At 45.7% G+C, this 16,532-nt stretch overlaps 1 protein-coding gene across 1 annotated transcript in view; it reads left to right on the top strand.

Annotated features, from left to right (window-relative positions):
- The window catches only part of LOC309568939 (receptor-type tyrosine-protein phosphatase H-like), a gene marked incomplete at its 5' end in the record, with an annotated part of 1,053,085 nt that overhangs the window by 124,362 nt on the left and 912,191 nt on the right, over positions 1-16,532 (top strand). The gene's annotated exons all lie outside the window — the stretch shown is intronic.

Below are 16,532 nucleotides of genomic sequence, written 5' to 3'. Positions count from 1 at the left end.
TTGAACCAGTGCAGTCAGTGCCACAGTGCCACCCAGACACTATCCACCAGTGCCACCACCATTAAGTGTGTTGGTCGGTCACTCGAGCACTGAAGGAGGTGGAAGCCTCTGACAAGTGAAGTCACACTTTAGATTTGCACACTGGAATTCATTTATGGACTTTTCGTTATAGAAAGGTTTACACACTTCAACCTGACCTAACTTATTTCATAACTTATTTTATTGTGATTTATTGTCATATTTTATATGAATTGAATTTACTGTTACATTGTGGGAATAATTATTTTCACTGCATTTAGGCATTAGCACATTCATGTCACTTTATAGTGTACGCTTAGTAAACTGAGATAAGCCGAGATCTGGATGATCACGGCTTGTCTCAGAGCATTGCTGGTTTAAATTACTGAGAAGAGTAGTGGAGAACATAGTCTTCTCTTCTCATCTCAGTACACAAACAGCTTGCATTCACTGCAACAGAAACGGCCAGTTTAGTAACACATGATGTCACCTTATCACTGTGCTTCTCTTTGAAGATCTCCTCTTTCTGCTTCTCCAGCTCAGAGGTGGAGAATCAGGGGGAGAAGCTGTGTGATAAGAGGAAGAAGACTTCTTTCTTCCTATATATCAGCATTCAGCACCAGTGGGTTCAAAATGAATGTATATATTGTATGTATGTATGTGTGTTTGTGGGTGTATATATGTGTGTATATATATATATATATACTGTATGTACTGGTGTGTGTGTATATACATATATATGTATATATATATATATACTGTATGTACTGGTGTATATATACACTGTATGTACTGGTGTGTGTGTATATATATATATATATATATATATATATATATATATATATATATATACTGTATGTACTGGTGTATATATATATATATATATATATATATATATATATACTGTATGTACTGGTGTGTGTATATATATATATATATATATATATATATATATATATATACTGTATGTACTGGTGTGTGTGTATATATATATATATATATGTATATATATATATATATACTGTATGTACTGGTGTGTATATATATATATATATATACTGTATGTACTGGTGTGTGTGTGTGTATATATATATATATATATATATATATATATATATATATATATACTGTATGTACTGGTGTGTATATATATATATATATATATATATATATATATATATATATATATATATATATATACTGTGCATGTGTGTGTGTGTGTGTGTGTATAGATATGTTTTCATGTGTCAGAACGTGTCATTATGAGTTCTTTTAAAGTTTAGTTTCACTTTTTAAACTTAGCAGCGCTGTAATCTCACAATATCTTGTGAGATTACAAGCAGTCCACCCAGTTATACACAGATCACGGCAGTTCTCAGAGAAAAAACTTCTCCTCTGATCACCCTGTGAGAAGTGAAGTTCTCCGCCTTCTAAACTGGGTGCCAGGAGGAGATATTTTTTCTCTGAGAACTGCCGAGAAGTGAGCTGAGAGAAAACTTCTCAGTTTACTAAACGTACACCTATTTTTGATACTGTGTGGAGTGTGGGCAGGGCACTGGGGGCAACGATGATATTATATCCATTGCACAGGCACTTTATTCGCACAGCCAAGTTGTGTTTGTTAGTAGTTTCTTGATGCACTTTAAGCACTGTAGCACCATTTATTTGTTTGTTTCATATTTTCTTTTTATTGGAAAGATTTGGTATAGCAGCTTTTATTATACACAGCCTTTATTTTCGTATGCGCTGATTTACAAATGACATTATACACATTTTTTTGAGCTTTATGCAACCTGCCATCTACTGTTCTGGTAGTGGTAATTTTTTTTAAAAGTAACTAGTAACTATGCAGCACAAAAAAAAATACTTGAGTAGAAGTATCGAAATCATCGAAAAAATGTAGTGAAGTAAAAGTAGAAGTAGGAGAAAAAAATTCTACTCTAGGAAAGTACAGATACCGCATTTCGGTACTTAAGTACAGTACTTAAGTAGTTCTACTTCGTTACTATACATCTCTGCTCGTGGCAGACGGGAGGGATTGTGCTTAGGCTTAGACAGTCTATGAATGCGATCTATGACAAAGGTGATTTGGGCAGCACCTCTTTAAGTATGTCAATGAATTATGCCTTCTTGAGGTCTGATCGATTTAGGGATTCCACATATCTTAACATTGTTCCTCCTACTTCTGTCTTCTAAATATGCCAATTTACGTTTCATTTGGAACAACTCAGAGTTGGTTTCATTGTGCGCATCCACCATGTTATTAAAAGTAGTAGTAAATTCTCCCATCTTACTTTCTATATGGGTGACTATCGGATACAGCAGTGATATCAGCTTTAAATTGAAGGGCCAGAGACATGATATCATTGTGTATAGTGGACCTCAATGATATCATCATGTCTTTGAGCAAAGTGTCCATCACTGGCTGACCCCTAGTGGGGAAGTCAGAGTATTGGTCCTTTTGTATCCAGAGAGTAAAGCCCCGTACACACGTACCGATTGTCGGCCGTAAATATTCGGCCGACGACCGATCGGCCGATTGTAAGCTTGTTAGTATGATGCTTCCGACAGCGCACTTTCGGCCGAAAAGAATCTGTCGTGCAGGCATTCAAATTTTTGTTGGCCAACACCAGAACGGCCGATTGTTCGCCAGTCAGTACAGATTTCGGCCGACAGACAGCAGATTATCAAGACTGGGCATGCTCAGAAAAGAAAAAAGACAAGGAAAGTTAACCATCACATGACATCACTTCTGCAGTCGGCTGTTGTTGGCCGAAAAAATTTGTGTGCAGTCTTTTGACAGCCCTGGACAAAAGACGGCCGATCGTTCGGCCGACGATCGGTACGTGTGTACGAGTCTTTAGGAATAGGGCTTACCTCCAAGTTGAGGTCTGTTTCATCGTGCCTCCTTGATTTACTTTTCACCGGGCTGGATGATGACGACGGTGGGGGAGAGCTAAAGGAGGCCTCTCGGTTGTGGGATCCAGCCGGAGAAGGCATGGATGGAGATCCGCAAACCCTATTTGCATGTCCGCCGGCACCATCCTGGCCAGTCGTGCGACATTGGTGTGGGAAAAAGTCAGGCATCTTGCCTGGTTTAGAAGCCCCTTTGCGCTTCCTTGCCGACATTTATGCAAGTTTAGCTTGTAGGGAGACTTATGAGAAAATTTTAATGGAGCTGCCTGTCGCTGGGGGACTATATTGCGGCCTCAGAGTTTTATATATGCACTAATACATGCTGCAATACACTGCAGGCACAAGCCTGCTCCAGTGACTGGAAGTGGTAAAAATTAAGTAATGGTGTATTGTCCGCTGAATTGTAATATCAGACAGGATTTTAGGCTGACAGAGGGTTAGGTGTATCAGTTCAATAGAATGGTGAGGCTCAGGGTGAGTCAGAGGGGAGTCCTGGCGGCCGGGAGTCGCAGGGGACACTTTGCCAGTTTCAAAGATGGCGACTGATATACACAGTAATGAGAGGTGTAGGCCCGGCCTCAATCAGCGATGCCTTGCCACCTTCCCGGGCTTCAATTTCAGGTTACAAGGAAGCAGTGCCTGCAGGGGGAGCGATAATGTGGCTTACCCGGGCTCCGGTCAGTCAGTATAATGTTCGTGGCGGCCGGGATGGCGGTGGCTGGGAGGCGGCAGGTGGCAGTGCAGACCTCAATGCTGGCAGCAGTTGGAACACCTCCCAATGGCCCGGGATTCCGATGACTTCCGCTAGTGGGGTTTTATTTGATGTCAACGCTGTCTGAGCTCGGATGTAATCAGATTGCCATTCAATTCGCAGGAGCTCCGCTCCTGAACGTCTTGTCCGGCGAACTTCCGGTCACGCCCCCCAGAAGAGCAGCACATAGTGTTTGTGGCTGAATTGTGTGAGGAACAATGAACAGTGGGAGGAGCTTAAACAAGCATAGTTAAAAAACAAACAAACACAAAAGCCTTCCATAAAAAAATGTTTTGACTGCTGTGTGTCACAAACAACATGTTGTAATGTTTGGGGATTGTGGCTCCACCGGACTGAGTGCAAAACCGTTAAAGTTTAAACAAAAAAATGTTTTTATTCAGCAGACAAAACAAAATAAGGCTTCCAGCAGCACACAAGCACAAGAATACAAAATAAAGTCGACTTGTCTTTAGCACAAAGTAAAAGCAAAAACACATACAATTTGTAGGTGGATCTTCACCCTCAAGGTTTAACACTCCTTGTTAAATCCTGTTTTAGCAGCATCCAGCAGACTCAAATCTTTACAAGACAGGTGTATTCACCAACTCCTCCTTACCACCCCACCTATCACTACTTCCTGTCTTTTAAGAGCTGCTTCCTGGAGGTTCTTAACCCTGTGTCTGTTGGAATCCTTGTAGTCAGAGGTGGAGACTAGTGTTGAGCGAACACGGACTGTATTATTTGGGTTCGTACCGAATAATTGGATTTTTGTTACCTGAAAACTTTACTGTATGTTCGGGTTTAAAATCCGTGTTCGGTCATTTTATTTCCGGGTTTGTATGTAATGGCGCGCTTTTAATGGCGGGCTTTCAACAGCCAATCAACAAGCGTTTAACTGGTGTGCCTTAAGCCATCCCAGCCATGCCTACTAATGTATTAGTAGCTGTGATTGGCCATCTGAAGCATGTGACCATGTCTTTATAAGTTTGAGAGCCCCAGCGCGCTGCGCCATTCTGCTGTAGTTTTGGGAGAGAGCACACATCATACGTGCTGGCTGCTGATTAGGGACAGACAGTGAAAAATTGTATTGTGTCCGAAAAGAATGCAGGGACAGGTTGGAGTGCTGCAGGCAGGGCGAGTTATTAGGGCATTTTAGGGCGAGGCTGGAGAATAGGCAGGGTCAGTGTTCTACATCGATTTTGCTGTGTGGGGGGTTGGTTGTGCAGTGCCAGTGAATGATCTTATCGATCATTTTAGGGCGAGGCTGGAGAATAGGCAGGGTCAGTGTTCTACATCGATTTTGCTGTGTGTGGGGTGGTGCAGTGAACACAATCTTTTTGCCCGCTGAGGAGGAGGGAGAAAAAAATCTATTTTTTATCAGTCAGTTGTGTGCAGCGTTTTTGCTTCAGTGCTGCTGACTGTGATAAGACACTGCTGTGTTCACATGTGCTATTATTGAGTGATGATTTTCAATTTTATACACTTTTTTCTATTCCACTATTCAATATACACCCTTTTGGGTTAAAAAAATTTAATTGGGGCATAGTCTGTACTAATCTATTTAAAAATTACAAACTTTCTTTTTTACGAATTTTCTTTTTTTTTCCCCTTCATAGCCTGCAGCAGAGCTGACTGACATAAGACACTGCTGTGTTCACATGTGCTATTGAAAAATCACCAATTTTATATCATATTTTCTATTCCGCTATTCAATCTACACCCTTTGGGGTAAAAAGAATTAAATTGCGGGATAGTCTGTATTGGTACGTGTGAGATACACCTTTCCAATTTTTGGGGCGCATCTTATACCGCCGAGGATTGCAGGGTGCTTCAGTTTGCCTCCTGCCTGTTCCGAACTCCTCCTACTCCTCATCCTGCCTTTGGGGTACAAAAAATAGTAATCGGGGCCTAGTCTGGGTCTGTATGTGTGAGATAAATACACCTTTTGATATCATATTTTCTATTCCGCTATTCAATCTACACCCTTGGGGTAAAAAGAATTAAATTGCGGGATAGTCTGTATCGGTACATGTGAGATACACCTTTCCAATTTTTGGGGCTCATCTTACACCGCCGAGGATTGCAGGGTGCTTCAGTTTGCCTCCTGCCTGTTCCGAACTCCTCCTACTCCTCATCCTGCCTTTAGGGTACAAAAAATAGTAATCAGGGCCTAGTCGGGGTCTGTACGTGTGAGATAGATACACCTTTTGATATCATATTTTCTATTTCACTATTCAATCTACACCCTTGGGGTAAAAAGAATTAAATTGCGGCATAGTCTGTATCGGTACATGTGAGATACACCTTTCCAATTTTTGGGGCTCATCTTACACCGCCGAGGATTGCAGGGTGCTTCAGTTTGCCTCCTGCCTGTTCCGAACTCCTCCTACTCCTCATCCTGCCTTTAGGGTACAAAAAATAGCAATGAGGGCCTAGTCTGGGTCTGTACGTGTGAGATAGATACACCTTTTGATATCATATTTTCTATTCCGCTATTCAATCAATCTACACCCTTGGGGTAAAAAGAATTAAATTGCGGCATAGTCTGTATCGGGACGTGTGAGATACACCTTTCCAATTTTTGGGGCGCATTTTATACCGCCGAGGATTGCAGGGTGCTTCAGTTTGCCTCCTGCCTGTTCCGAACTCCTCCTACTCCTCATCCTGCCTTTAGGGTACAAAAAATTGTAATCAGGGCCTAGTCTGGGTCTGTACGTGTGAGATAGATACACCTTTTGATATCATATTTTCTATTCCGCTATTCAATCTACACCCTTGGGGTAAAAAGAATTAAATTGCGGGATAGTCTGTATCGGTACATGTGAGATACACCTTTCCAATTTTTGGGGCTCATCTTACACCGCCGAGGATTGCAGGGTGCTTCAGTTTGCCTCCTGCCTGTTCCGAACTCCTCCTACTCCTCATCCTGCCTTTAGGGTACAAAAAATAGCAATGAGGGCCTAGTCTGGGTCTGTACGTGTGAGATAGATACACCTTTTGATATCATATTTTCTATTCCGCTATTCAATCAATCTACACCCTTGGGGTAAAAATAATTAAATTGCGGCATAGTCTGTATCGGGACGTGTGAGATACACCTTTCCAATTTTTGGGGCGCATTTTATACCGCCGAGGATTGCAGGGTGCTTCAGTTTGCCTCCTGCCTGTTCCGAACTCCTCCTACTCCTCATCCTGCCTTTAGGGTACAAAAAATTGTAATCAGGGCCTAGTCTGGGTTTGTACGTGTGAGATAGATACACCTTTTGATATCATATTTTCTATTCCGCTATTCAATCTACACCCTTGGGGTAAAAAGAATTAAATTGCGGGATAGTCTGTATCGGTACATGTGAGATACACCTTTCCAATTTTTGGGGCTCATCTTACACCGCCGAGGATTGCAGGGTGCTTCAGTTTGCCTCCTGCCTGTTCCGAACTCCTCCTACTCCTCATCCTGCCTTTAGGGTACAAAAAATAGTAATTAGGGCCTAGTCTGGGTCTGTACGTGTGAGATAGATACACCTTTTGATATCATATTTTCTATTCCGCTATTCAATCTACACCCTTGGGGTAAAAAGAATTAAATTGCGGGATAGTCTGTATCGATACGTGTGAGATACACCTTTCCAATTTTTGGGGCTCATCTTACACCGCAGAGGATTGCAGGGTGCTCCAGTTTGCCTCCTGCCTGTTCCGAACTCCTCCTACTCCTCATCCTGCCTTTAGGGTACAAAAAATAGTAATCAGGGCCTAGTCTGGGTCTGTACGTGTGAGATAGATACACCTTTTGATATCATATTTTCTATTCCGCTATTCAATCTACACCCTTGGGGTAAAAAGAATTAAATTGCGGCAAAGTCTGTATCGGTACGTGTGAGATACACCTTCCAATTTTTTGGGGCGCATCTTCCACCGCCGAGGATTGCAGGGTGCTTCAGTTTGCCTCCTGTTCCGAACTCCTCCTACTCCTTATCCTCATCCTGCCTTTAGGGTACAATAAATTGTAATCGGGGCCTAGTCTGTGTTTGTATGTGTGAGATACACCGTTTTATCATTTTTTTCTATTCCTCTATTCAATCTACACCCTTTGGGGTAAAAAGAATTAAATTGCGGCATAGTCTGTATCGGTACGTGTGAGATGCATCTTCCACCGCCGAGGATTGCAGGGTGCTTCAGTTTGCCTCCTGTTCCGAACTCCTCCTACTCCTTATCCTCATCCTGCCTTTTGGGTACAAAAAATTGTAATCGGGGCCTAGTCTGTGTTAGTACGTGTGAGATACACCGTTTTATAAAAAATTTTCTATTCCGCTATTCAATCTACACCCTTTGGGGTAAAAGGAATTAAATTGCGGCATAGTCTGTATCGGTACGTGTGAGATACACCTTCCAATCTTTTGGGGCGCATCTTTCACCACCGAGGATTGCAGGGTGCTTCAGTTTGCCTCCTGTTCCGAACTCCTCCTACTCCTCATCCTGCCTTTAGGGTACAATAAATTGTAATCGGGGCCTAGTCTGTGTTTGTACGTGTGAGATACACCGTTTTATAAATTTTTTTCTATTCCGCTATTCAATCTACACCCTTTGGGGTAAAAATAATTAAATTGCGGCATAGTCTGTATCGGTACGTGTGAGATACACCTTCAAATCTTTTGGGGCGCATCTTCCACCGCTGAGGATTGCAGGGTGCTTCAGTTTGCCTCCTGTTCCGAACTCCTCCTACTCCTCATCCTCATCCTGCCTTTAGGGTACAATAAATTGTAATCGGGGCCTAGTCTGTGTTTGTATGTGTGAGATACACCGTTTTATAAAAAATTTTCTATTCCGCTATTCAATCTACACCCTTTGGTGTAAAAAGAATTAAATTGTGGCATAGTCTGTATCAGTACGTGTGAGATACACCTTCAAATCTTTTGGGGCGCATCTTCCACCGCCGAGGATTGCAGGGTGCTTCAGTTTGCCTCCTGTTCCGAACTCCTCCTACTCCTCATCCTCATCCTGCCTTTTGGGTACAAAAAATTGTAATCGGGGCCTAGTCTGTGTTTGTACGTGTGAGATACACCATTTTATAAATTTTTTTCTATTCCGCTATTCAATCTACACCCTTTGGGGTAAAAATAATTAAATTGCGGCATAGTCTGTATCGGTACGTGTGAGATACACCTTACAATCTTTTGGGGCGCATCTATTACCGCCGAGGATTGCAGGGTGCTTCAGTTTGCCTCCTGTTCCGAACTCCTTCTACTCCTCATCCTGCCTTTAGGGTACAAAAAATTGTAATCGGGGCCTAGTCTTTGTTTGTACGTGTGAGATTGTAAAAAATTGTAATCGGGGCCTAGTCTTTGTTTGTACGTGTGAGATACACCGTTTTATACATTTTTTTCTATTCCGCTATTCAATCTACACCCTTTTTGAGTGTAAAAAATTAAATTACAGCATAGTCTGTATCGGTACAAGTGAGATACACCTTTTTAAATTTGTTTGGCGCATCTCCTTCCACCGCCGAGGATTGCAGGGCGCTTCAGTTTGAATCCTGTTCCGAACTCCTCCTACTCATCATCCTCATCTTGCCTTTAGGGTACAAAAAATTGTAATCGGGGCCTAGTCTGTGTTTGTACGTGTGAGATACACCGTTTTATAATTTTTTTTCTATTGCGCTATTCAATATACACCCTTTTTGAGTGTAAAAAATTAAATTACGGCATAGTCTGTATCGGTACATGTGAGATACACCTTTTTAAATTTGTATGGCGCATCTCCTTCCACCGCCGAGGATTGCAGGGCGCTTCAGTTTGCCTCCTGTTCCGAACTCCTCCTACTCCTCTTCCTCATCCTCATCCTGCCTTTAGGGTACAAAAAAGTGTAATCGGGGCCTAGTCTGTGTTTGTACGTTTGAGATACACCGTTTTATAAAATTTTTCCTATTCCGCTATTCAGTATACACCCTTTTGGAGTGTAAAAAATGAAATTACGGCATAGTCTGTATCGGTACGTGTGAGATACACCTTTTACATTTGTTTGGCGCATCTCCTTTTACCACCAAGGATTGCAGGGCGCTTCAGTTTGCCTCCTGTTCCGAACTCCTCCTACTCCTCTTCCTCATCCTCCCTTTAGGGTACAAAAAATTGTAATCGTGGCCTAGTCTGTGTTTGTACGTGTAAGATACACCGTTTTATATCCTTTTTTCTATTCCGCTATTCAATATACACCCTTTTGGGGTGAAAAAAATTAAATTTGCGTTATACTTTGCATATTTGACTGTGAGATACACCCATTGTATTTGTATACTGTTTTTCTATTCCGCTATTTAATAAACACCGTTTTGGGGTAAAAAAAAATTAAATTGCGGCATAGTTTGCATATTTGACTGTGAGATACACCCGTGCGATACTGTTGTTGTTTTGTTCCGCTATTCAATAAACACCTTTCTAGGGCAAGATCATAAATTACAGAAATATGAGGAGACCGTCAAATAGGGGCCGTGGCCTGGGTCACGGTGCTGCTGGTAGAGCTCCTGTTGCAAGGAGAGGACGTGGTCGATCTGTGCCAGCTACACGCACAAGTGAAACACCTTCCTCAAGTGTGAGTAGGCGACAGAACCTGCAGCAGTATTTGGTAGGGCATCATGCGCCTCTAGAAGTGATGAGGCCAGAAGAAGTACAGGCGATAGTAGATTGGGTTGCTGACAGTGCCTCCAGTTCCTTCACATTGTCTCCCACCCAGTCTACTGCAGAAAGGTCAGAGTTGGCACCTGCAGCCAATGTCCAACCTTCTTTCACCTCACCCCCTTGCAAATCAGGCAAGCAGTCTGAGCCCCAAGTCAAGCAGCAGTCTCTTCTTCTTTTTGATGACTCTGTCAGCAGGGTTTCCCAGGGCCATCCACCTAGCCCTGCCCCAGAAGTGGAAGAGATTGAGTGCAGCGATGCCCAACCACTTATTTCTCAAGATGAGTACACGTCTCCGATGATGACGAAACGCAGGTGCCAACTGCTGCGGCACTCAGAATTGTGGAGACCGACAAGGAGGGCAGAGGTGAAGACTGGGTGGAAGATGATGTGGAGGACGATGAGGTCCTCGACCCCACATGGAATGAAGGTCATGCAGGTGACCTGAGTAGTTTGGAGGAAGAGGAGGTGGTCGCACAGAGCCACCAGCACAGCAGAAGAGGGAGCAGGGTGCAGAAGCGGAGCGGCCGTGCCCTAGACTCTACGCCTGCTACTGGCCAACGCAGCAAGGGACAGAGCGCACCAAAGCCAGCTCAAAGGAGTTCTCTAGCGTGGAAGTTCTTCAGAAAATGTGCGGATGACAGGACAGGAGTGGTTTGCACCCTGTGCAATCAGAGCCTGAAGCGAGGCATAAACCTTCTCAACCTGAGCACAACCTGCATGTTCAGGCATCTAAGTGCAAAGCACGAGCTGCAGTGGAGTAGACGCCTTCAAAACCAAGAAAGGTCTCTGGCTCCTCCTGCTTCCTCTTCTGCTGCAGTCTCGGCCTCTCCATCCACATCTGTAGTGATACCGGCACCTGCCACCCCGCAAACAGACGATCTGTCAGCAACACCACCACCTGGGTCACCAACCATCTCCACAATGTCCCGTGGAAGCGTTTAGCTTTCCATCTCCCAAACACTTCAGAGGAAGAGGAAGTACCCCCCTACCCACCCGCGATCCCTGGCCCCGTCTGGTGGAGACGCACAGTTTTAAAAGCCTTATGCGGGTGGCTGTCCCACAGTACGTCGTGCCCAGCCGCCACTACTTTTCCAGGCAAGCCATTCCTTCCCTGCTCAACCAAGTGGGGGAAAAAATCAGGTGTGCACTGCGCAACGCCATCTGTGCCAAGGTCCACCTAACTACCGATACGTGGACCAGTAAGTACGGTCAGGGGCGTTATATCTCCCTAACGGCACACTGGGTAAATGCAGTGGCGGATGGGCCTGAGGCGGATAGCAATTTGGCGCATGTCCTTCCACCACCGAGGATTGCAGGGCGCTTCAGTTTGCCTCCTGTTCCTAACCCCTCCTACTCCGCTTCCTCATCCTCTACCGCCTCCTCATCTGGTCAGCGTAACACCTTCACCACCAACTTCAGCACAGCCAGGGGTAAACGACAGCAGGCAGTTTTAAAACTTGCCTGTTTGGGGGAAAAACCACACACCGCGCAGGAGTTGTGGAGGAGCATGGAAGAGCAGACAATGAGCGGTTGCTGCCAGCGAGCCTCATACATGAGCGATTACATGCTGCAGTGTCTCCACAACGACCGCCGAGTTGCCCACATTCTAACTTGTGCTGATTACTGGGTGGCCACGCTGCTGGATCCCCGTTACAAAGACAACGTACCATCCTTAATTCACTCACTGGAGCGTGATCGCAAGATGCGCGAGTACAAGTGCACGCTGGTAGACGCAATGCTGCTGGCATTCCCACCTGACAGCGGGGCCACAGTGGAAGCACAAGGCCAAGGCAGAGGAGGAGGAGGAAGAGGTCGCCAACGCAACCAGGGCACCGGCAGCACCTCAGAAGGCAGGGTTAGCATGGCCGAAATGTGGAAAAGCTTTGTCAGCACGCCACAACAAACAGCAGCACCAGCAGCTCATATGGAACGTCTTAGCAGGAGGCAGCATTTTACCAACATGGTGGAGCAGTATGTGTGCACACGCCTACATGTAGTGAATGACGGGTCTGCCCCCTTCAACTTCTGGGTCTCCAAATTGGGCACATGGCCTGAGCTTGCCCTTTACGCCTTGGAGGTGCTGGCGTGCCCTGCAGCCAGTGTATTATCTGAACGTGTATTTATCACGGCTGGGGGCGTTATCACAGACAAGCACAGCCGCCTGTCCAGAGACAACGTGGACAAGCTCACGTTCATTAAAATGAACCAGGCATGAATCCCACAGGACTTTTCCGTACCTTGTGCAGAATAGAGATGGATACCGACCTTACCCAGCCATTGTTCTATTTTTGATCTTTCTCACTCTTTTGGGGTGTACCCTCATTTAAAATGACTGAAAAAAAGCAGTGTTGGCTACCTCGTCCTCCTCCACTGCCGCTTCCACCTACACCGCCCATAGGTGTGCGCAGCCTATTGCATTAGGGTGTGCACCCCAAAGTTTAAATACACATGCATGTGTTTGCCTACATGTATATGGCCCCGGTACATTACTCTCCCCGCTGGCAAAGTGAAATAGAAGTGTGTGGCACTTCTCTTATGGCAGAGCAGGTCCGAGGGAGATCTTTCCCATCTTCTCACTGGCAAACAGAGCGATAATGCTAATGTGCCCTAGGTGATTAGGGTGTGCCCAGGCACACCCTGCACACCCTGTGCGCGCGCCTATGACACCGCCACATCCACCACCACCTAAACCTCCCTCCTACTCCATATGGGCCTCGTCCTTCACAGATGAAGAACATTGTTTTATTTTTCTGTTTTTTGTTGTTGTTTTAAGTTATTACCCTATCCACATTTGTTTGCAGATCACTTGCCATGCTCTTAACTACGTTTTGCTGGCATTTGCAGCACTCTAGCCCTTTCCATTGGTGTTTTAGAGCCATTTTAGTGCCTGAAAGTTCGGGTCCCCATTGACTTCAATGGGGTTCGGTGTCCGGGTAAAGTTCGGAAAAAGTCCGGGACACGGACCCGGACTTTTTTTTCAAGTTCGGCCGAACCCACCGAACACGGACATCCAGGTGTCTGCTCAACCCTAGTGGAGACCCTTTCCCACCCAAATATCACTTCAGGGTCTCAGAAATCCCGGTTCCCAAATATTTCTCTATTAACACAGAAAGTACTGCAAGTCAGTCCTCTCCTGTTTCAGACTATTTCTGGGAATTCCTCACCCGTCCTGGGTGACCCCCTGAGTACTGCCACACTTCCCTTAAAGGGACCATAACCCAAATATTGGTGTTATATAGCACCAGTCCAGGACCCACCCTTGGCGTCCTGTACATACCCCCCCCACCCATCTGCCTCAACGGCGAGGGGTTGGAGGCACCATTTGACACCATACAATGGACTTCCGGAGAGGGCATCAGCATTTTGATGTTGTCTCCCAGGTCTGTGCTCTACCACAAAATTGAACTCCTGGAGAGAAAGGAACCATCTTGTCACCCTGGCATTGGTGTGCTTGTTCTGTCTCATCCAGGATAGTGGAGCATGGTCTGACACCAGGTGAGACCTTCTACCCAGGAGAAAATACCGTAAAGAGTCCAAGGCCCACTTGATAGCAAGACACTCTCGCTCCACCACAGCATAGTTTCTTTCCGCTGTCATCAGCTTCCTGCTCTTAAAACAGGACTGCCCCTAACCCTTCACTTGAAGCATCTGTCTGCACTATAAAAAGCCCTAGCAAAGTCCGGAGCTACGAGCACGGGATGTTGGCACAATGCCGTCTTAAGCTTCTGAAAAGCTTCTTCGGCATCGGCATTCCACTTTATCATCGCTGACTTTCTGCCTTTGGTCAAGTCAGTCAACGGTGCAGCAATGGTGGCAAAGTTGTGGAAAAACCTTCTGTAGTAGCCAACTATCCCCCAAAATACTCTGACCCGTTTTCTGGTTAGGGGATGGAGCCAGTCCTGTATGGCTTCTACCTTACTCCTTTGGGGCTTCACCAGCCCTCTACCCACAATGTACCCTAGGTACTTGGCTTACTCCATCCCAATTGCACACTTCTCTGGATTGATGGTGAACCCTGCTCTTTTCAAGAAATCTATGAGTGCTGTTGGGTTTAGGTACCAACACAATTGGACTCAACCACTCGCTCTGTGACTCTTCATTGACCTCAAGCTCAAGTGTTCTTTTCACCTCTTCCGATACTGCCACCCTATGAGCTTCTGGAATACGATAAGGTTTTAACCAGATTTTTACATTGGGCTCGGTTACAATGTCACGCTCAACGACGTTGGTGAGACCAGGCAACCCTGAAAACATGTCCCTATTTCTTTGCAGAAACTCTTTGGCTTGTTGGGATTGGGGCCTAGACAGGGTAGCAGCAATTTGCACAAGGTCAATCCCTGCAGGGTTCCCTGACTGGACACCTACCACCGCGGATACCTGTTCTCTATCTCTCCAGGGTTTTAACAATTTATATGATAGATCTGGTATGGTTTTCTTTTCCTGGGCTGGTGTACCTTAACCACCTCCCACCCGGGCCATTGTACATATACGGCCGGGTGGGAGTCTCGTCCTTCTGATCGGACGTTCCGGAATGTCCTTCAGAAGGAGAGAGATTGCGCCTCCGCGGGCACACGCAGCGGGGCAATCTCGATGTGCCTGTGTCCCTAGGACACAGAGCAACAAGACTCGGCAGGAGGGCCCTGTGATTGGCCCTCCTGATCACAGGACGGCTGTGTCCAATCACAGCCGTCATGTAATGTCAATACAGCCGTTGTAACGGCTTCGATCTCTTCTCCTCCTGACAGATCCTGTCAGTGAGGAGAAGAGGAGAGGATCGATTTTGCAGCCGGGGGGATCAGTGAGTATTTCTAATTACTCACTGATCACAGGGGGGGTCTGTGCTGGTAATCAGATGATTGATTATCAGTGCAGCCCTGGGGGGAGGGGGTGCCACTAGAGCCACCAGGGATGCCCACCCATGACCACCAGGGATGCCCACCATGGCCACCAGGGATGGCAAACAGGGCTCAGAGAGCCTGCCAGTGGTGCCCCCCTATCAGTGCTGCCCACCAATGCCATCTATCAATGCTGCCCACCAGTGCCCGTTATTGCCATCTATCAGTGCCGCCCACCAGTGCCCATTATTGCTCACCAGTGCTGCCTATCAGTGCCCATCAGTGCCCCCCATCAGTGCCGATCAGTGCCGCCCATCAGTGCCACCTATCAGTGCCCAGTGCCGCCTATCAGTGCCCATCAGTGCCGCCGATCAGTCCCCATCAGTGCTGCCTATCAGTGCCCATCAGCGCTGCCTATCAGTGCCCACCAATGCTGCATATCAGTGCTATCTATCAGTGCCACATATCAGTGCCCATCAGTGCTGCATATCAGTGCTACCTAACAGTGCCCATCAGTGCTGCATATCAGTGCCACCCCATCAGTGCCACCCCATCAGTGTCTCCTCATCAGTGTCTCCTCATCAGGGCCTGTCAGTGCGGCGTCATCAGTGCTCATCAGTGCAGGAAAAAACGTATATATTTACAAAATTTTATAACCTAAACAAAAAAACTTTTTTTTTTTTGTGCACCAAAAAAGAAAAAACCTGGCAGTGATCAAATACTACCAAAAGAAAGCTCTATTTGTGGGGAAAAAATGACATACATTTGGTTTAGGTACAGTGTTGCATGACCGTGCAATTGTCATTCAAAATGCAACAGCGCTAAAAGCTGAAAATTGGTCTGGGAAGGAAGGGGGTTTAAGTGCCCAGTATTGAGGTAGTTAAAGTTTGCCTCCCCCACTTTTTCTACTACCTCAAACGGACCCTGCCACTTGGCCAAGAACTTTCCCTCCAGCGTAGATATTAGAACAGCCACCTGGTCCCCTATTTGGAACTGTCTGACTTTAGCCGACCGGTTGTACACTCTCTTTTTTGGGCATCCAGAGCCTTCTGCTGATGCTCTCTCACTAATGGCATCACCTTAGCCACCTTCTCTCGCATTTGGGAGATATGCTCTACCACGGTTTTGTGCGGTGAGGACTCACTTTCCCATGTTTCCTTTACCAGATTGAGCAACCCCCGGGGCCTCGGCCCATACACTAGCTCAAACGGTGAGAATCCCGTGGACGCTTGTGGAACTTCCAAGATGGCAAACAGGGCAGGGAGTAACATATCTCAATCCCTCCGATCTTTCTGGACTACTCTTTTTAACATGGACTTTAGAGTTTTATTAAACCTCTCAACTAGG

Source organism: Pelophylax lessonae (assembly GCF_965119305.1).
Source record: "Pelophylax lessonae genome assembly, chromosome: 12".
NCBI classification, from domain to species: Eukaryota; Metazoa; Chordata; class Amphibia; order Anura; family Ranidae; genus Pelophylax; species Pelophylax lessonae.
The sequence above is the reverse complement of the archived record's forward strand: the minus strand, read 5'-3'. Positions and strand labels throughout refer to the sequence as shown.